This window comes from Schistocerca gregaria, chromosome 7 (genome assembly GCF_023897955.1).
Source record: "Schistocerca gregaria isolate iqSchGreg1 chromosome 7, iqSchGreg1.2, whole genome shotgun sequence".
NCBI classification, from domain to species: Eukaryota; Metazoa; Arthropoda; class Insecta; order Orthoptera; family Acrididae; genus Schistocerca; species Schistocerca gregaria.
Genome location: NC_064926.1, coordinates 440,640,768 through 440,662,137, shown reverse-complemented (window position 1 = coordinate 440,662,137; position 21,370 = coordinate 440,640,768).

Sequence of the window (21,370 nt, the reverse complement as noted above, 5' to 3'; positions counted from 1 at the left end):
TTTTTAATTTCAGCCTTTCTATATAACGTTTAAGATTTTCCTAAACTATTTATTAGAGTTGAGCATTTCCTCCGCAATAAAATATTCATCAAATAAAGTATATATTGGGGCAAAGCTATGGTGTGTAAACCTCGTGTTTTGAATAAGTATTTTACTGCTGTTTGTTACTCTGTAGCTATGTTGCAGTGAAGGTTGTGCTGAGAAATAATTGTTCAGGAAAAATTCACTACGTCACTCCGTTTCCTAGTTAATTTGCATTGAATTTAGCCAATTATGCCACTGAGCGTGCAAATTTAGGCAGCCCGCCAAATACAATTAATATCAGTTGTTGTGAGAGCGTACATGATAGCCCACGAGACTGCTCGCCATTTGGTTAAGGATCTGTCCTTACTATTGTACCATGACCAACTTTTGTATCGCTCTCTTGTCCGGTTATAGGAAGCCGAACGAAGAGAAAATTTGGCGACTCCGTCTCTGGCGGGCCGCTTGGATTTGCGTGTGCGACGGCTTAGTTGGCTAACTTCAGTGCTAATTAACACGGAAAACGCGCGACCGATGGAATTTTTTTCTTAATAATTATTTCTCAGCACAATCTTTCCCACGGCGTCATTACAAGTTTTTCAGGCTGTTTTTGACCACCCAACATATATACACTCCTGGAAATGGAAAAAAGAACACATTGACACCGGTGTGTCAGACCCACCATACTTGTTCCGGGCACTGCGAGAGGGCTGTACAAGCAATGATCACACGCACGGCACAGCGGACACACCAGGAACCACGGTGTTGGCCGTCGAATGGCGCTAGCTGCGCAGCATTTGTGCACCGCCGCCGTCAGTGTCAGCCAGTTTGCCGTGGCATACGGAGCTCCATCGCAGTCTTTAACACTGGTAGCATGCCGCGACAGCGTGAACGTGAACCGTATGTGCAGTTGACGGACTTTGAGCGAGGGCGTATAGTGGGCATGTGGGAGGCCGGGTGGATTGCTCAACACGTGGGGCGTGAGGTCTCCACAGTACATCGATGTTGTCGCCAGTGGTCGGCGGAAGGTGCACGTGCACGTCGACCTGGGTCCGGACCGCAGCGACGCACGGATGCACGCCAAGACCGTAGGATCCTACGCAGTGCCGTAGGGGACCTCACCGCCACTTCCCAGCAAATTAGGGACACTGTTACTCCTGGGGTATCGGCGAAGACCATTCGCAACCGCCCGTCTCCATGAAGCTGGGCTACGGTCCCGCACACCGTTAGGCCGTCTTCCGCTCACGCCCCAACATCGTGCAGCCCGTCTCCAGTGGTGTCGCGACACGCGTGAATGGAGGGACGAATGGAGACGTGTCGTCTTCAGCGATGAGAGTCGCTTCTGCCTTGGTGCCAATGATGGTCGTATGCGTGTTTGGCGCCGTGCAGGTGAGCGCCACACTCAGGACTGCATACGACCGAGGCACACAGGGCCAACACCCGGCATCATGGTGTGGGGAGCGATCTCCTACACTGGCCGTATACCTCTGGTGATCGTCGAGGGGACACTGAATAGTGCACGGTACATCCAAACCGTCATCGAACCCATCGTTCTACCATTCCTAGACCGGCAAGGGAACTTGCTGTTCCAACAGGACAATGCACGTCCGCAGGTATCCCGTGCCACCCAACGATCTCTAGAAGGTGTAAGTCAACTACCCTGGCCAGCAAGATCTCCGGATCTGTCCCCCATTGAGCATGTTTGGGACTGGATGAAGTGTCGTCTCACGCGGTCTGCACGTCCAGCACGAACGCTGGTGCAACTGAGGCGCCAGGTGGAAATGGCATGGCAAGCCGTTCCACAGGACTACATCCAGCATCTCTACGATCGTCTCCATGGGAGAATAGCAGCCTTCATTGCTGCGAAAGGTGGATATACACTGTACTAGTGCCGACATTGTGCATGCTCTGTTGCCTGTGTCTATGTGACTGTGGTTCTGTCAGTGTGATCATGTGATGTATCTGACCCCAGGAATGTGTCAATAAAGTTTCCCCTTCCTGGGACAATGAATTCACGGTGTTCTTATTTCAATTTCCAGGAGTGTATATACGAAAGCTGGAACTTTAATAGTGGAAACTATTTATTTTCAGCTCGTAAAAAATATATACGTGTTTCAAAGTTTTACCGACCTTCAAAGTAGACACCAGCATTCTGTATAACCCGTTGCCAGTGATGTGGAAGTCGTTGGATATTCTTAGCAGTGCCAGTTGTGTTTACAGTTCGAGCGGCTCGGTCTGTTGCTCGACAAATTTGTATCAGTTCTGAAGCGAATGCCGGAAGTATTTCCTTCAGTTTAGAAATCGAGTTGAACACACGAGGGCTTAAGTCAGGGGAGTGCGGTAAGTGGTATATCACTTAATAGCCCCATCAGTCATACAAATCAGTAACAGCTTGCACTGTACGTGCTTGATCATTGTCCTGCAAAATGGTCAGGTCCTGCAGAAAGTGTCATCACTTCTATATCTATGCTGTTGATTTTTGGAACATATCCTACGACCAGCACACTGGTGATCCGGATAGATAGCCCTATATCGCTGTTCTTTTTTTACGGCATTCCATTTACATTCACAATATAAAAGTAGCATATCCAACTTCTCCTCATTGGTGTATATTTTGCACACAAAGAATGTGAAAGCAGAAATGAGCGGCCCGCAGTACCGACAAGTAAACAGGCAAATGTGATGACATTCTGTCACAGCGCAGCACGAGAGTCTGCTTGGCGGTGTTTGCGCCACTAATGCCAATTTCGGCCACTGTTTTCTCAAATTCTAGGAAGATTTTGGTTTTTGACCTGTCGACGATGCACATATTTGGAAAGGTGGGGATATCTAACGAGCCTTTTTATCCTAGTATTCGCCTTAAGGGATTAGGGGAAACACGGGAAGCCGAAACGTTGCTTCAGGACGAGAATCTGAACCGCCGTCCTACCGAATATGAGCCAAGCATCTTACCACTGAGCCACCTCGCTCAGTAACTCAAGTCGGAAATCATATACTCCATTAATCTTTCAGGAGGTTTCACGCTACACCTAAAAAATTCAGTGAAACCATCCGTAAGCAGTGGATAAGACACTCCCCAACATGCTACTTCATGCAGTAGCGGTGCTTCACCCAAGATCGCCATCTCCTCTCTCCTTTTGCTTTACAGTTTTCATTTCTCCGTCCTGCTAATACCGGATTGTCGAACTACAAGACTACTGTTAAGTCCTTTAACTTATTCTCTGTGTAGTTGTGTGTCTGCTTTCCTTACCTGTAACTTTTCCTTAGCCATCACGTACTAAATGAGAGCGTTCTTCAAGACCATTGCAGTGACTGGATAAATGTCCTTTTTTGCTATATTTAATTAATGACTGTAAATTTTCTTCAGTTCTGCTTATTTTCGTTAATATTGTTTTTTCCATAAATATCTATTAATATTTCACTGGTTCTGACAATGTTTTCGTTAAGATTGCCCACTTATAAGGAAGAAATCTGTGCTACTGACTTTAGGTAGGTATTTACGGGTCATTGTTCGTTGCTATATTTCAAAGTTTCTTCCTACTTCCTACTTCGTGTTGTACGTATGTGTCTAATATTGTAATAAAACTGCTATCAGTTCAACAATGGAATTGATACAATTTCTTATATGACGGCGCATACTTCATTTAGTGATACAGTAACTCCGCAGTTTGTCTCTCTTATCTTCTCCACTATTTTACTGAATAACTTAGTGTTATGAGGATTTGATTTCTTTCATTTCTCTCCGTGTTCCTGTTTATTACTAAGACTGGTTTTGAAGAATCTTTTTAGTTGCTACTCATTCGTTCATTAAATTTGGACATTCCATGCTGTAAAAGTTAATATGTGCATCCCTCTGAAAACTTCGCCAACATTAACATCCATCCTTCACCAAAGACTGTATCACAAACTTGAAGGAATTCCGGGGCTAGAAGTTGCAGAGAGAAATAAATACAATACGAACCGTAAATTGGTCCATGGATGATAATGATGGATATGTTAAACCTTAAAACTCTCATGGAGATTATTCAGTCACTATGAGAATCATTTTCTATGATCTTATATCTCCAACCTTACATCTCCAATCTTGAATGAAAATAACGCAGATAGATGAAATGAGACATTATTTCTTAAAGATTTCGTTTTTGAATAAACGGGTAGTTAACTGATCTGAGCGTGAGTTAAATAATAATACCTACGACTTAGGAATCAAACTGAATCTACAGAACTGAACAACGAGAACTAAAAGAAGATATGTTTTACCTCTCAATTTGATACTCATCAAAGGAAAAATAAAAAGAAATGTGAAACAGACGTACAATCAAATTCGTATAGAAAAATTTACTTTCAACTAAACTAGTGGTTTAGATTTTCTAAGAAATTAAGGATTGGCTGGTTCAAATGGCTCTGAGCACAACGGGACTTAACATCTTAGGTCATCAGTACCGTAGAACTTAGAACTACTTAAACGTAACTAACCTAAGAACATCACCCATATCCATGCCCGAGGCAGGATTCGAACCTACGGCCGTAGCAGTCCCGCGGTTCCGGACTAATTAAGGATTCCATTACGCCTAGATGTCTACAAAAACACAAAGATAAAAAAAGCAGCGATAACAAGATATATTGTATATATTTAAGAAGCGCACCTGTCTATAAGGTCGGTAGTCATACAAGAAAACGTCGATTATACGAAATTTTGTGTAAAAGACAGCCCTTAATGAAAGACCGTTTATCAGGCAGAACATTCGAAAATGAATAATGTTACGCTGCTATACCCAGACGCAATTAAATTTCGCGTCTTTCGCAGATGTTTCACTCGCATTTATTTGCGTGTCATTGTGTATTATTCAGTGATGAATGGAAGCCGAGTTCATTCTACCAATATTATAAACTCATTTTTCACTGACCGTCTGCGCGTGATATATTTTCACTTCAAGAAAAACAAGCGGAAACTGTTGAAGCTCAAAATATTCGCTTCTAGAATATAATTGACGATGTTGCACCATTCGAAAGTGCTTCCCGTGGGATGCTAATTCCTTATCAACGAAGTGAAAACAGGAATAAAAGTATACGACTTCTGGCTATTAAATTTGCAACACGGAAACTAAATAACGAAACTATACTTATATATAAGGTGTCAACTGTAACTGTTTCCCAGTGTACCACAGTAGTGCAGGGAAAGTCGAGATGAAAAACTTGATAGGGGGCACTTATAAGTATCAAGTCGGGAAACAAACTCAAACTGACCCACAGAAGCCACCTGGCCAAATGCTCAAGCGCGCCGCGAGAGGTTTTTAATATCGTCTTGCCCTCATTTGCCGCTGGCTTTCGTTACCATTACTAAGTTAATCTTTCCTGTGAGAGTAATGAAGGAAATGACTTTTGAAGAAGTTATGCAAAACCTAATTACGTTTACAATTCCATCTAATTTTAAACCTTACAAGCACATTTTACGCATGGTAATTGTTAAATTTACGCTGTTAATATTCACAGAATTATGAGGTAAAATTTACACAAACGTCAGTTTTACGATTTGTAAGTGCACGTTTAAGACGGTGATGTCAAGCTTCTCCCGTCGGTGATGTGTCGTCAACGTAGTGAAAGAAACAAATAAGCCTTAAATGGCGCCGTGTCTACGTAAATATTCCCAACGTTCTCCATGGAGAGGTTTCCAACGGCTGGAGCAAACGGCTTACCCATTGTCGTCCGTCTGATCGCAATACTGGCTTGATGAGATCCTGGAACACTCAACGAAATTAACAGAAACATTAAGTTCACCGTGGAGGTAGAAGAAGACAATGAATTCCCTTCGTCGTCATCGTCGTCCGCCGCAAACGAAATGGATTGACAGGGTGGGCAGCAGTCTGCGGTTTCTTGCTGATGATGCGCTGGTGTACGGTAAGGTGTCGAAGTTAAGTGACTGTATGAGGGTAAAAGACGACTTAGACAAAATTTCTAGTTGGTATGATGAATGGCAGCTGGCTCTGAATGTGGCTAAATGTAGGTTAATGCGGATGGGTAGGGGGAACAAACCTGTAATGTTCGGATACAATATTAGTCCTCTCCTGCTTGACACAGTCAAATTGTTTAAATATCTGGGCGTAACGTTGCAAAGCGATATGAAATGGAACGAACATGTGAGAACTGTAGTAGGGAAGGCGAAGGGTCGACATCGGTTTATTGGGAGAATTTTAGGAAAGTGTGGCTCATATGTAAAGCATAGCACAAATAAGATGCTGGTGTGACCTATTCTTGAGTACTTCTCGAGTGTTTGGGATCTGTACCAGATCGGATTGAAAAAGGCATCGAAGCAATTCATAGGTGGGCTGCTAGATTTGTTACCGGTAGGCTAGAGCAGCACGTAAGTACTACGGAGATGCTTCGGAAATCCATGGAGGGAAGGCGACGTTCTTTTCGAGGAACACTATTGAGAAAATTTGGAGAACCGGTATTTGAAGCTGACTGCCAAACGATTCTACTGCCGCCAACAGACATTGCGCGTAAGGATAGCGAAGATACGAGAACTTAGAGCTCACACGGAGGCGTATAAACAGTCGTTTTTCCCTTGCTCTGTTTGCGAGTGGAATAGCGGGCGAGGGGGAAGGTGGGAATGAGTAATAGTGGTACATGGTACCCTCCGGCATGCACAGTACGGTGGCATGCGGAGTATCTATGTATATGCAGATATGGGAATGGATGCTTTAGCCACAGCGTCTATAGAAAACCTACCCACACCGATCTGTACTTGCACATCATCAGCCATCATCACCCGGCAGAGAAGGGCACTGTGTTACAATATTGGTGCATCGCGCAAGAATAATATCAGACGCTGACAACCTGGCCCACGAGCAGGTCTTCAGGAACAATGGCTACAACGTTCGTAAAATAACAAGTTATTTCAACGAGGAGCAGAAAAAGAAACTTGCTTTCCAGCCATTCTGTAGCTGCGTGACGGGAAAGATAAGCCGCCTTTTGAAAAGACATAACATGATGTTCAGGCCTCCTACAAAACTCCATCAGTTACTGAGGCCAATCAAAGACGCAGCTGGTCTCCGAACACATGGGATTTGCAGGATACCTTGCGACTGTGACCAGTCTTACGTCGGACAAACAGTAAGCACCGTGGAACAACGCAGGAAGGGGAATGGGGGGGTTTACAGCCTACGCTCTTCCGAGACGTCTGCTTTGGCTGGGCATGCCTTAGAAAATGGATACCGGGTAAAATTTGGGCTAACCTCTGCCGTAGCTCGCACTAACGGCTTCTGGGACTGTGTAATTAAAGTAGTCATTAAAATAAAAATCACCGATAAGACCACAAACATAGACGGAGGCCTGCAGCTCAGCGCATCGTGAGATTTAGCGATCGCGAAGATAAAGTGGACACATAGAATGCAGAGTCAACGAATGCCCATATTCGGCAACGCCGCGAGCACCATTGACGTCACAGCCGACAGCTAGTGTATGTAAGGGCGTACCAACGGCCCACGGGCAGTCATAACATTTGACAATGGCCAAGGAATGCTTGGACGGAACCTCGTGTAATTTTAATCACTTGACAACGCTGGAATCTCGAGAACTTTGTATTCAATTTCAGAGCTCAGAGATTCTGCATTCTTACATTAGGTGGCTTTCGTAAGGCAATTGAAGGTTGTTTCTCGGAAAGTGTTCTGCATCAAAATGTTTGACTTGACGTCTCCAACACAACACTGGTACATTGTAGACGGTTGTCCTTTACAGCCTGTATAATGTTGTAACTCTGTGGCAGTGAAACAGGCGGTTTTCAAATCCTCACAAACGATACAAATTTGTTCACAGCGATCTAAAAGAAATACATTTATATTACAATGCTTCCAATTTAAAATGCCCACTACTCAAAAATGACATCACATAGATGGCTGCCAATTTCCTTCACACGCATTTCAAGTCTTTGACATCATTTCTTGCAGGAATGGCATTGGATTTCGATTAACTTCCTCCAGAATTTGATCCATCGGGTCCTGGATGATGTGTAGTGGATCACATCGGAAGATAGGAGATTTCAAATTATCCCAAAGGAAGAAATAAGATGCTGAAAGATCAGGGGAATTTGGAGGTCAGGGAATGTCCCCATTCTCGAAGGTGCGTTGGCCTGGAAAGATCTTCTGTAGAGCGTTAATGGAATGATGCGAGTTGTGGCATGTGGCCCCATCTCGTTGTAGGAAAGTGTTTCCACTTACAGGAAGATCAGCAAGCTGTCGCACTAGCAAATGTTTCAACATGTGAACATAACGTTCTGTTTTCACAGCAACAGCTCTGCAGCGATCGTCTTTCTAAAATCAAGGCCCTGTGATTCCGAATGCTGTTGCACCGCACCACACATTACCACTTACTGACTGTGAAGTGGTGTTTCATGAAGCATTTTAGGATTTTCACGTGACCCGTATCTAAAATTTTGCTTGTTAGCAAAGGGTGACACACAAAAATTGGCCTTGTCACTCACCATGCGATTGTCGCATATGCCTGGGCTGACGTTCGTAAGTTTCAAGAATCCTTGCCAAAATGGTAGTTTCTTTTGGGAGGTCGTCCGCATTCAGTTTCTGCACTATCTGAATTTTGTATGTATCGTATTGCAATCCTTTGTGAAACATTCGCCATCCATGCTTGCAGCACGTGCTTGTGAGCAGAACGCCTGAGATATCGGCGGAAGGCTTCTTCCCCTCTTTCAACATTCTCTGGCGTGCACACGCATTTGCACTTCCACCTGTGCTTCAACCCTCACCACACATTTCCTCTAACATCTGTACCCTCATTTTGATACCATGTGCCGACGGTACTGAGGCATGACATGCGACATTGTCATGAGCACGAAAACACGCTGCTCAGCCATGTTGCTGACATCGTTTTTGTAAGACGTCTTCACGGCAATAGCGCGTTGCTCACTTGTCCAGGACGCCATCTCGACTGAAAATCAATGTCGACGTCAATGGCAAAGATGTGTTGTATAGACAGCGCTAAACTCTATTTCAGATTCCTAACATAACATGCAAAATACTAACACGAATTTTTTACAGAGGAATGGAAAAACTGGTAGAAGCCGACCTCGGGGAGGATCAGTTTGGATTCCGTAGAAATATTGGAACACGTGAGGCAATACTGACCTTACGACTCACCTTAGAAGAAAGATTAAGGAAAGGCAAACCTACGTTTCTAGCATTTGTAGACTTAGAGAAAGCTTTTGACAATGTTGACTGTGATACTTCTTTCAAATTCTAAGGGTGGCAGGGGTAAAACACAGGGAGCGAAAGGCTATTTACAATTTGTACGGAAACCAGATGGCTGTTATAAGAGTCGAGGGGAGTGAAAGGGAAGCAGTGGTTAGGAAGGGAGTGAGACAGGATTGTAGCGTCCCCCCGATGTTATTCAATCTGTATATTGAGCAAGCAGTAAAGGAAACAAAAGAAAAATTTGGAGTAGTTATTAAAATCCAGGGAGAAGAAATAAAAACTTTGAGGTTCGCCGATTACATTGTAAGTATGTCAGAGACAGTAAAGGGCCTAGAAGAGCAATTGAACGGAATGGACAGTGTCTTGAAAGGAGGATGTAAGATGAACATCAACAAAAGCAAAACGAGGATAATGGAATGTATTCGAATTAATTCGGATGATGCAGAGGGAAGTAGATGAGGAGATGAGACACTTAAAGTAGTAAAGGATTTTTGCTATTTGGGGAGCAAAATAACTAATGATGGTCGAAGTAGAGAGGATATAAAATGTAGACTGGCAATGGCAAGGAAAGCGTTTCCGAAGAAGAGAAATTTGTTAACATCGAGTATAGATTTAAGTGCCAGGAAGTCGTTTCTGAAAGTATTTGTATGGAGTGTATCCACGTATGGAAGTGAAACATGGACGATAAATAGTTTGGACAAGAAGAGAATAGAAGCTTTCGAAATGTGGTGCTACAGAAGAATGCTGAATATTAGATGGGTAGATCACATAAGTAATGAGGAGGTATTGAATAGAATTGGTGAGAAGAGGAGTTTGTGGCACAACTTGACAAGAAGGGGCCGGTTGGTAGGACATGTTATGAGACATCAAGGGATCACAAATTTAGCATTGGAGGGCAGCGTGGAGGGTAAAAAAAATCGTAGAGGGAGACCAAGAGATGAATACACTAAGCAGATTCAGAAGGATGTAGGTTGCAGTAAGTACTGGGAGATGAAGAAGCTTGCACAGGATAGGGTAGCATGGAGATCTGCATCAAACCAGTCTCAGGACTGAAGACCACAAAAACAACAACATAACATGATATTTCCAGAGCTGCCAAATCGCCTGTTTCACTGCCCCGTGTTAGTAAGAATACATGATTAGATAGATAGATGATTTGGAAGTACAAGGGGACCAAAATTTAGAACAGAAAGCTACCACCTTTGACGGAAACTATGGCTCTAGCGCGGATCGGCATCGAGTTGAACATGGACGACAATTACGGGTACGTTATCCCATGCTGTTTCAGCCATGCGCCAGAGTTAACAGCCGTAGAGATTGGAGATTGGTGCAATCCATTTTCAGCTGGCCAGCCAGTAGTCGAACACCCTCTACAACAAGGTTGGTCCTAGCAGAATGGGCAGCATGCGCCTTTCTGTCAAATTGTTGAAAAAGAAATTCACAGATACCTCGACGATAGGGCACAGCCACCAGCCTCAGCACGTCAGATATACGGGGTGTCTATAAAATAATGTCCCAGATGTAAATTTTAACAGCATCAACTGTATGTGTAGCATAGCTCTGACTGGAGTTCACAATTAAAGAGTAACTCGAATAGTTATAGATAAGCGCATGCACAAGTACTTCTTTGTTGTTTTCCTGCTTGCAGACCACATATGCCATATAAGAAAAATGGCGACTCCTCTGCGCAAAGCATTTTGCCTTCTGCGTTTGCTGACAGTTAATCTGTAATATCAGTTCAACGTGCATTTCGTTTGAAGTTTCTGAACCCCCGTGTGGCAAATACATATGCTGATGGTACAGTCAGATTGGAACGACTGGATCTATGTGCAGAGGTAAGTGAACGGGACGACCTGTTGGCTGAAGAGGATGTTGACCATGTCAGAGCATCTTACCTTAGTAGGCCTACTCCTAAGAACTCTGTTCTGGAAGCAAGTCTTCAACTTGAGTTGTCAAACACAACAGTATGAAAGTCTTAAGAAAACATACTGTTTACAGTTGGTGCACCCTTTAAAGCCAGATGATTATGGTGTATGTTATAATGTTGCAAGTGAAGTGCTTCAGTGGGAAGATGAATTTCTTGACATGGTTTTGTTCAGTGATAAGATAACATTTCATCTAACTGGAAAGGTAAATACCCATAACGTTCGTATCTAGGGGTTAGAACTGTAATGAGGCAGCTAGCGTGGAGGTGCGAGCGATAAGCTACTGCGAAGTGAAACACGACATTTGCCCCAGACAAGATCTTTATTTGAAAACATTAGTTACAGTCAATTACCCCAAAGTTTCAGATATTTCATCTTGTTTCTTTATTACAAAACGCTTTCTTATGGCATCAGAATGAATGACTCTGAGAGCTCAAAGAATTTTTAAAAAATGGTAGATTGAGAACGCTAGCTAGTGAATAATAATAATTTAGCAAAAAAGCTCTTCTCTATTAAAACGGTATTCAAGTACATGAGTAACGATTTAAAAACGCTGAGATATCAGTAACGTAATTACAGGAGGTACATAAAGATGAAATTTAATTAGTTGTAGTCTTCGCTCCTCCTAGTTCAACCTGTATCAGACAAACAATACTTAAACAAAGAAAAAAATTTCATCAGACATATCGATGAGAAGCAACATTCAAGTAAGTTTAAGAATCGGCCCAAATCAGCCAGTGGGCCGTCATAACCAATGAGTATAGGAACAAGTGGGTATAATACAGCTTACAAGTACGATTAATGAAATGGGTCCCAGCAATCGCATGAATAACTTTGCTCAAAAGTACTAAACTTAAAACAAAGCTCACAATTCACATTCAAGAATATATTTTCAGTGATGGTAAACTTCAAACGAGTGGCCACATTATACCAAAAATTTAAAAATGGTATTACTGACCAAATAAAATTTACACTCAAAATTCGATTTTCAATTTAATGAATATTTAAACAAACAAAAAAAGATTAAAATGGTACCAATGAATTAGAGCTCGAAAGACTCAACTCACTCATGCTTAACAAAACCACTTCCACTCGTCCACACACTTAAGTATGGCCAACACAGACCAGTACAGCGAGCTTAAAAATAAAAAATACAAAAAACACGCTAGGAAACTTGAGCTTTCGCATGCACTGTGAAACGTCCCCTGTGAAAAATTATACACGACTCTGTGCTTAAACTGACACACAATATTTTTAGCGCAACGCAATCTGACTTTCAATAATCCCTACAAAAGAATGGCCCTGACTAACATTAACCTATACCTTTCACAAATCACTTACCTCACAAAAAATCTTCGTTACTCGAACTACTGAAATACAGCGAGCACCACTACTGCCAGCTAAATAAAAGATTCTAACTACGGAAGGCACTAACTACTGATAGGTATAGTTAGCAAATGAAAGATTTTAATAGAGAATAAACAGTGTATTTACCTTAATAGTCAAAATATATATGATAGGTCATGACATCCAGTCTTACAAATTACAAAACTCCGCCATCTCTCTCCCCACGTCCACCACTGCTGGCGGCTCACCTCCAACTGCGCAACGCTACGCGCTGTTAGCATCCAGTTGCCGCTGCCCAACACTACAATGGCGAGTTTTACAACAATGCCAACCAGCCACAGACTGCACACGGCACAGCCAGTGATTTTCATACAGAGCGCTACGTGGCGGCGGCGTTACCAATAAAAAAACTTAAACAGCCTACTTACAACTATATACATGTAGTAGACACTTGTTGAACACATACACGCCAAAAAGCAAGTGCTGTCGCTGCACGTCGGCAAAAGAACCCAATAACGCCATTACCAGCATACCTCCCTTGGAAGTGGACAGGCTTAACCACTGAGCACAAGTACGCCACAGGATCAAGAAAGATGCTCACCCGGCAGACCCACATACGTCCGCTGCTCCACTCTCTCCGTATACTCGAGTACCAAACAGCAAAGGCGAACCAAGGCCGTGTTGGAACTCGAGCATCGTGGTTCTCAGACAAGTGAACTTAGCAACCGAAGACTCGCTCACAAGAGAAATACTTGTCGGTTTACAGTGCCACAGAGCGCCCACTTGTGGCTGTTCAGGCTAACGGCAAGACGGAATTGCTCCGGAGCCAAAGCAGCTCGGTGTTGAGTCATTGCGAAACCCAAGGAAGAAGGTTGCTTAGCGACCGCCGAAGATGTAGCCCCGCGTTATCGATGAGGAATCGGAGTCCTTGACTGTTCGATTGGTCTTAAAGGTCAATATGACAGAGCTCTTTTCCGCTGGCCTCCACCTTCATCTAACCTAATGCCATGCGATTTTTTTCGTTTGCGTTTTTGTAAAAGTTCGAGTCTATGCCCCGCCACTACCTAATGATTTGCCAGAGTTCAGAGAGAATTGAAGAAGCTATTGCTTCGATTACTCCGCACTTGTTAACCAGAGGGTGGGGAAAATTGGATTTTAAGTCGAATGTGTACCGTATGACTGTGGGTGCGCATACTGAACATTTGTAAGAAAAACTAGGTTAGTTTACCTTCAATTTGGGCATGATTTATTGGAAATGCGAAGTTGTTTTATGAGGACGCTGTATAAAAGCTCCTGTTCGAATTACTGGGTATATGAAACAGACGTAATCGCACTGTGTACCCAGCGACACATCGCACCATCACACCACGTGCTGGGCTTATATGAAGATGACGAGTGCAATCCCACAAGTTACTTCCTTCGAACCCACGACATGTGGATACGTTTAGCGTGATAGCCACACCACACTTGGTACGCCTCTCGCTCTGCTGCTGCGTCAAGGAAACTTGCAACAACTGTCGTCGTGCTGAAAGTGCCTGCAGCTCTGTACCGTTCTTGTGGATGCTACGAACAAGCCAGTTTTCTGTCTCTAGGTACGTGACGATGCTGTGCAATCCTGAAGATCCTCTCGGACGTCATTCGCGTGAGACACTGATATCCAATGACGCTCAGCGTAGATCTCCAGAGTCCATCGATTCCAGATTCGCATGACTGTCGTGTTATCTCAGCCAATGGAAACAGTAATATTGTGGAACAACAGACCACAGTCTCGATAGGCCATGGTCGTCTCGCTTTCGTTTCCTTACACAACGCATAACGCGATTTATGATTTTATTCATAGCTGTCATTTTCTCAGCAGCTGCACTGTGGTATATATTTCAGAATAAGACTCACTCGTCAGATGCACAGCTATTTTTATTTTGAATTTTTGGCTTCGACAGATTAGCCTGTCATCTTCTGAAGCTTAGTTTAGCAGATGTCAGTATCTTCCTCACAGAAGTATAATGTCATACCATCTCCAAAAATGTATATATTGTATGCGATAATTATAACCAAAGATTGAATGTGTCCCATTTATGTATGTAATCAAATTTCTCAATGAGATATTTTTAAATATAGATCTTTTCAGAAATTTGCATCTCCAACATTCTCTGAATCTAAAAATATTTTGTTGTCATTCACATACATAGGGAGAAATGATCATTGTAATAAAATAAGAGAAATCAGACCTCACACATAAAGAAAAAGGTTCCATTTTTCGCTTGCTGTTACAGAGTGGAACAGCAGAGAAATAGTGTGGTTCAATGAACCCTCTTCCAGGCACCTAAGTGTGAAATGTTTTTTATTCCAGTCTTTGATCACAATACCAATTCCTTAGACGATGACCGGTTTCAGCCGTAATGACCATCCTCAGGTCTTTTTTACACCATGCCCTAAAGTGTTAAGGCCATAATGGCATCGTCAAAACATATAAATATAACCTGACAGCATCGTCATACAGATCTGCTTTGTTGATTATATGTATATGTTTTGACGATGCCATTATGGCTTTATCACTTTAGGGCATGGTGTAAAAAAGATCTGAGGATGGTCGTTACGGACTGAAACCGGTCATCGTCTAAAGAATTGATATTGTGATCAAAGACTGGAATAAAAAACATTTGACAATATTGGATCACTGTTTGTATACGCGACTATGTCGCAGTTTGTGAAACTTGAGTGTGATTTATAGAGTAGTCACGTAGATGACGCAAATATAGAAACTAGATGCGTAACGTTTTTTTTTTTTTTTTTTTTTTTTTTTTTTTTTTTTTTACATATAGAATATGGGTGACACTTCTCTTATCTACTTTGTGCCGTTGCAATGAAACGCTTAATCATTTGCATATCTAAGCATGAACAGGGTGAATCAAAAAGAAAGAACACATTTCAGTTGCTTATTACAGACAAACGGTGATAGATCGAAACACATTGCACATGTCACTGAATATAGTAAGGTCCCAAGTTTTACGTTCGCACATACCATATACTCAACATGAGCACCATGCGTTGCTTGAGAAACATCGAAAAGGTAGTCCATTTCAATCCACACACGAATCATTAGGTCCATATTTATAAAATTGACAGCTTCTACAATTCGACTTCTCAGATTTTGAAGAGTAGCTGCCATAGGAGAGATAGAGACTATGTGTTCTATGTACCCCCACAGAAAAAATCGCAAAGTGTGAGATCTGGTGACCTGTGAGGCTAAAAACAATGAACAATATCTTGTTGTCCATCTCTTCCAAGCCAACGTTGTGAGATGGTATTATTAAGATAACGCCGCTCCTCAAGGTGAAAGTGAGGCGGGGCGCTGTCATGCATAAAAATGAAATCATCGGAATCTTCATGAAATTGAGGAAACAACCAATTTTGCAGCATGTCACATATGACATTCCTGTCACTGTTTTTTGCAAAAAAAAAAAGATAGGTCAAAAAACTTTGTGAGTAGAGCCGGCCAAAACACATTCAGTTTCGGTGAGTCTTTTTCATGTTCGACGACGACGTCAGGATTTTGTGACAGCCAAATTCTCACACTGTATCGGTTTTCTTTACCCCATATATGAAAAGTCGATTCGTCCGAAAAGATGAGTTGTTCGAAAAAAGTGTTCTCTGCCATATCCTTGAGAAGTGAAATGCAAAATTCTTACCTTCTGTTCTGGTCATTGGAACCCAATTGCTACATTAACTGCAACTCCTAAGGCTTCATATGCAGGCTTCGTTCCGGAAAGCGCCACACCGTTATTTTGAGGAAGCTGAAGTTCCTGGCCTGATCGTCTTGTGGACTTACGAGGGCTTCGTGTGAACGCGTCTCGGATATGCTCGACATTTTCATCAGATGCACGTGGCGGACCAATGCTCTTCCTTTCGCACATGTAACCGACTTCCAAGAATCCGTTTGTGCGGAAGCGGCTTCTTGCTGAACCGACGGCGGAATGTACGTTACACTTGAACAACTGACTGAATGCGCGCAAATTCCAACACACAAAGTGATTTCTCTCGTGCTGTAGTCGCCATGTTGCAACGAGAAACAACAGCGCAAATGTGTCAAAACTTAGAATCTTCCACGATCGTGAGCAACATCACCCTGTGTATTGTCGCAACTTAAAGTAGTGATTGCTTCTTTCTGCTGCATAGCTATGTCACCTTTTCTGCCTAGTGTCGCCTGTGGCTGTGCCACTGTGAACTAGAGAAGAATTTTAATTTCTTCGCCTTTTCTGTTCTGTAGTGTCAAATTCAGATGCTACTAATTTCTTTCTCTCGGCTTTCAGATAGCCAGTATTTGATTTCCACGCCGACGCTACCTGAGACACTGCTGATATGGTGGTATATATAATCGTAAGGAAACGCCAAAACACCAAAATACGTCACTTCTTGGAGACAGCTCTCTTCACTCGAGGTTAAACAATGTGATCTCACCAGTTTAGCAGTCGTCGGCATTTACATTTTCTTGGTTAATAATTTCCCACTACATGATGAAACTGGAATGCGAAAAAATAAATCCACATCCCCAAAGTAAAGAGTCTGACCACATAAGCACACTGGAGGATGACCCTCAGCAGATGTCGGACTTATAATCCCAAATACCGCCTCTAACCTCGATAATGGTGTCAGATAGGGAGCCCGTCTACACTCCTGGAAATGGAAAAAAGAACACATTGACACCGGTGTGTCAGTCCCACCATACTTGCTCCGGACACTGCGAGAGGGCTGTACAAGCAATGATCACACGCACGGCACAGCGGACACACCAGGAACCGCGGTGTTGGCCGTCGAATGGCGAACATTGAACGAGGGCGTATAGTGGGCATGCGGGAGGCCGGGTGGACGTACCGCCGAATTGCTCAACACGTGGGGCGTGAGGTCTCAACAGTACATCGATGTTGTCGCCAGTGGTCGGCGGAAGGTGCACGTGCCCGTCGACCTGGGACCAGACCGCAGCGACGCACGGATGCACGCCAAGAACGTAGGCTCCTACACAGTGCCGTAGGGGACCGCACCGCCACTTCCCAGCAAATTAGCGACACTGTTGCTCCTGGGGCATCGGCGAGGACCATTCGCAACCGTCTCCATGAAGCTGGGCTACGGTCCCGCACACCGTTAGGCCGTCTTCCGCTCACGCCCCAACATCGTGCAGCCCGCCTCCAGTGGTGTCGCGACAGGCGTGAATGGAGGGACGAATGGAGACGTGTCGTCTTCAGCGATGAGAATCACTTCTGCTTTGGTGCCAATGATGGTCGTATGCGTGTTTGGCGCCGTGCAGGTGAGCGCCACAATCAGGACTGCATACGACCGAGGCACACAGGGCCAACACCCGGCATCATGGTGTGGGGAGCGATCTCCTACACTGGCCGTACACCTCTGGTGATCGTCGAGCGGACACTCAATAGTGCACGGTACATCCAAACCGTCATCGAACCCATCGTTCTACCATTCCTAGACCGGCAAGGGAACTTGCTGTTCCAACAGGACAATGCACGTCCGCATGTATCCCGTGCCACCCAACGTGCTCTAGAAGGTGTAAGTCAACTACCCTGGCCAGCAAGATCTCCGGATCTGTCCCCCATTGAGCATGTTTGGGACCGGATGAAGCGTCGTCTCACGCGGTCTGCACGTCCAGCACGAACGCTGGTCCAACTGAGGTGCCAGGTGGAAATGGCATGGCAAACCGTTCCACAGGACTACATCCAGCATCTCTACGATCGTCTCCATGGGAGAATAGCAGCCTGCATTGCTGCGAAAGGTGGATACACACTGTACTAGTGCCGACATTGTGCATGCTCTGTTGCCTGTGTCTATGTGACTGTGGTTCTGTCAGTGTGATCATGTGATGTATCTGACCCCAGGAATGTGTCAATAAAGTTTCCCCTTCCTGGGACAATGAATTCACGGTGTTCTTATTTCAATTTCCAGGAGTGTACAATTTCCTTCAGGTATGCCTTGTCCAGCTGAAGCCACTCATTCATCATTGGATCCCAAAGAGCTACCAAACTGCGAGGATGCTGACTGCTCCGTTTCACCTGCTGTTACAAACAGTACCAGGCATTTTCTGTAGGATTAAGTGTTGTTTACGACTTTGTACACAACGCTAGGGAAAGGCTGACTAGGGGTGATGCAGCAACTGTCGTCATAGGGAAGCTGGACATGAGGAGAAATGATTAGCGAACAACGAAAGATTTTCTTATTACTGTGTATTAGACCGGGCACCGAGAAACAATGGAGAGGCTTCGTCTCGCAGTAGCCTTCAGTAGTTCACAACCCCACAACTGGCCACTCCACCGCCGGCCCACACCGAACCCAGAGCTATGGTGCGTTTCGGCCCCCAGTCGACCCCCCCCCCCACCCCCCCACCCCTCCCCCTGGGAACGTCTCATATCAGACGAGTGTAACCCCAAATATTTGCGTGGTAGAGTAATTATGGTGTACGTGTATGTGGAGACAGTGTTTGCGCAGTAGTCGCCAACATAGTGTAACCGAGGCAGAATAAAGGGAACCAGCCCGCATTCGCCGAGGCAGATGCAAAGCCCCCTAAAGAACCATCCACAGACTGGCCGACAGACCGGACCGCCGAGCGGACTCGCGCCGGGGACTGGCACGCCTTCCCGCTCGGGAAGCAGCGCGTTAGACCGCGCAGATAGACGGCAGGGCAAAGGTTTACTTAACTTCTATTTCTCCAAACGTACGAAGACTTAGTGCAGATGATGTAGCAGGAAACAGAGTCCAGGTCATCAACATTCGCAAAGAAGAGCTCTCTGTACTGCTAACATGAACATTGGTGTCGCTGCCGCAACTAGGCGACGTGTACGTTGCATCACATGGCGAAGTGACACTGACAAAGGAAACGCCCCAGTAAGTAGTGGTAAGATGGCATAGTGGATAAAAATGGCTCTGAGCACTATCGGACTTAACATCTGAGATCATCAGTCCCCTAGAACTTACAACTACTTAAACCTAACTAACCTAAGGACATCACACACATCCATGCCCGAGGCAGGATTTGAACCTGCGACCATAGCGGTCGCGCGGTTCCAGACTGTAGCGCCTACAACCGCTCGGCCACTCCGCCCGGCCGCAGTGGATAGCTGGTCGAAAACTGAACACAGATTAAACATGAAAACAGGAAGAATATATGCTGAACTATGAAAAGAAAAGGAAAATAGAAACAGTGAATGGACCAAGAACAGCAAGTGCAATAAAAAACAGGCTAAATCAGCAGGGACATCGTGGGGTAAGTGGTTATGATTTAAGACTGCCAAGTGAGCGAGCCATGTTCAGAACTCTCTCATGTCATTTTTTTCTGTACAACATTATGAGTTGTCCGTTCGGCCACTGAAATGTTTGTTCTCTTTCTTTAGTCTTGGCACTGGCTAAAGAATATGAGTCATGTGGTAAGAATACTTTACCGTCGCAAGTAAATGTGATGAACAGTGAGAGCAGGCGATGTACCACATAGACGTCTCACAAAAATAAAAACAACTAATAGAGGGGTGTGAACTACGTTACAACAAAGGAATTCAAGAGTCAAGACTTTCAAAACTGGACACAACTTCAAAAATGTTAAAACCATATATTTTTGCAGATCACAGTGAAACTGTGTTATTGTGAAACTGTTGCATTCATTTGTTTCAGCTTAAGTGACAAACTACTATGTTTTCATCATTTCCTTGGGAGTGATCACGTCCACATTCATATAAAAACCTTTATCAGGCAAGGAGCCAGACCTCATCACTTATTAGTCATACAAATTAGGTGGGTAAATAAGAGATTCCTGTCATATGACACATGTATTGTCACTAATGTCATGTATGACACACCAGACGTGTTTTCCGGTGGGAGATTCGGTCGACTCGTCGCCTTGTCATCAAAAGTTTACGGTTCCAAGTCGAAAGTCACTCCCTTTTGGCTGCTACATATTAGCTGTACAGGATCAACTGTTATTATAGGTCCCTACATTACACCTCGCTGTTGCAAACGGAAATTACACCACGACACAGACACATATTTGAATAAAGCCAATAGAGGAAAAAGAAAAATTGGCATGAGGAAAGTTTGAACACAGCTTCTCCTCTTCGCAGTCCAAGACCTAACCACTTAACCACGACGCCATTTCTAATCTCAGCTGCTCTACATTGCACTTGTAATTTTTGGAACCTTCACTGTTTCCATTTTGCTTTTTATTTTCCACAGTCCGGTACACCTTCTTCCTGTTTTCATGCTTGATCCATGTTCAGTTTTTAACAGGCTGTCCACTGGACTCTCTTGCCACTGAATCTGAGGGGGGTGCGATGGGGAGTTTCCTTTGTGAGCGCAAGTGGGCTGACTCACTGCCGCCAGCCACCCATATAGGCAGCAGAGGGCGCTTGTGGTACTGAGCTGCTAGAGATGGGGCTCAGCGGGAGTGCTCCATCGGGTCTGCCGGATGCTGCACGACAACTATCGGCATCTCACTGTACTGTCGCCTTGAACGCTAACATTTTATTACGTGGATGGAAAGGTCTGTGATATAATAACTTCCGTTAGTTATACCACAATACAATTATTGTTGTTTAATATAAAATAACATTTTATTTAATGTTCATATGTGTGAAAAGCCCCTTTCATCCGAGTTATTGCCATTTTCAGTCGTAGCAGATGCACGTTAATTGTTGGCAGCCATTGCTGCGAAATTCTCTAAATTCACCCAAAGCTGGGCGTGGCCCCACATACTTGCTAAAAACTGGTTTCATTAATCAAGAGAAGCAAAATGAGAAGGCAATACAAGCACATATGGTCCGAATTTTAAATTTTTTCAGTTACACCAGGACGCAGCCAGCCGCGAATGTTAAACAGCGACGC